Here is a 1546-nt window from a genome sequence, read left to right as displayed (position 1 = left end):
GTGGGGGGGGGGAAAGGGTACTTGGGACTGGAATGTTTGCGCGCGTGTGTTTTCTTTTGTTGCTAAAGGGAAGAGGAGGAGGAGGAGGAGGAGGAGAGAGACTTTGTGAGCAGGGGACTCTGTGAATGTTCTCAAGGAGGAGGAATTCCGATTGATGTGAAAAAGGAAACATTTGGGGAGCGTCGAAGATAAAAGTGAGGACGGCTGTGATGCGCCGCGTGTGTGTGTGTGTGTGTGTGCCAGGTTGGACGGATCCCAGACAAACCTGTGAAGAGAACATTTTCAGACGTGGGACTATTTTATTTGGACAATTTAGTTTTCCCCTTTTTTTTATGTTTTTCTTTTTTACTCCTTCTCTTTTTTTTTTCGTTTTTCCTGCAGCATTTACATGTTTTTGCCCAATTACACCCCCCCCCCTCCCCCCATGCTTGTGAGAAGATAATGAAATTTCCAATCTGATATTACGGGAGGCTATTTAATTACACCTCCCTCCCTCCCTCCTTCCCTCTCGCCCTCAAAGAAGTAATATATTAGCTGTATTTATTGTCGTCCTCGTGAATGAGGTAACAAATATATCTATTTAACGAAGGAGGCGAGGACGGACACAAAGGAACTGTGTGGACCGGTCGGTACTCTATTAGAACCATTGGAATGCTCAGGGTAGTTCTAAAAGGAACACTGCTGTTTACAATGCGCGGTTATATACAGAGTACACATAAGTTAAAAACTGCGAGCAAAAATGTACTTAGTTCCCCCTTAATGCCCCCGAGAGTTTGGGTTTTACCTCGGGACAAGCAAGAGTTATATTAGATGGTGATTTATATTTTTCTTTTTGCGAGGATAAAGATGGAAAATCTGGCCATGGTGTTTATTGTTTATGAATTCACTTTGGATTGTGGAATGCTTGGGGCTGAGCACTTAGCATATATATGCTAAGTCCTCACCCCCAACACACAACCTTTTTTCTTTCATTTGTGGTTCCTAGAATGGCCTAACACAGTCCTCCCTATTGAAAGCAATTTCACAATGACAGAACCACTGTACCTTTCACTCCCCCTCTCCGTGTTGTACGATCACACCAGACATTGCCACAAGCGATACCATGTCCATCTATGCAAATGTGGCACCGATATTTTTGATAGAATTGAGATAATAAATTTGTACTGATTTTCCTTTTTTTGACATCTGGTTGTCTCGCTGCCATTTTTTTGAAGCGAGAGTGTGTGTGTGTGTGTGTGTGTGTGTGTGTCTACGTGTGTGTGTGTGTGACTACGTGTGTGTGTGTGTGTGTGTGTGTGTGTGTGTGTGTGACTACGCGCGTGTGTGTGCGTGTGTGTGTGAGTGTGTGTTCCGCCACTGTACACACCCTTTAAACAACTCCCCGTATATGAGGGAGAGCGTTTCCTAGCAGAGTGCTCCAAGCAATTACCCCCTGCACTCCTGATAGCCCTTTAATATCGCCCCAGTAATTGGAGGTAATCGTGCGTTAGTCAAGCATACATGACCCGATATGTCGTGTTCGTTTTTTCAATCTCTCCCCGTGTCA

At 44.5% G+C, this 1546-nt stretch overlaps 1 protein-coding gene across 1 annotated transcript in view; it reads left to right on the top strand.

Annotated features, from left to right (window-relative positions):
• Positions 1-1174, top strand: part of sfmbt2 (Scm like with four mbt domains 2) — a 16710-nt gene extending 15536 nt beyond the window's left edge. The window contains 1 exon segment of the mRNA XM_084483329.1: positions 1-1174. This exon segment is cut by the window's left edge and continues 377 nt beyond it. The gene's annotated coding sequence lies outside the window, so the exon portion shown is untranslated.
• The last annotated feature ends 372 nt before the right edge of the window (positions 1175-1546 follow it).

Source organism: Micromesistius poutassou (assembly GCF_964030765.1).
Source record: "Micromesistius poutassou genome assembly, chromosome: 18".
Taxonomy (NCBI): domain Eukaryota; kingdom Metazoa; phylum Chordata; class Actinopteri; order Gadiformes; family Gadidae; genus Micromesistius; species Micromesistius poutassou.
This window is presented reverse-complemented; position numbering and strand designations above follow the sequence as displayed.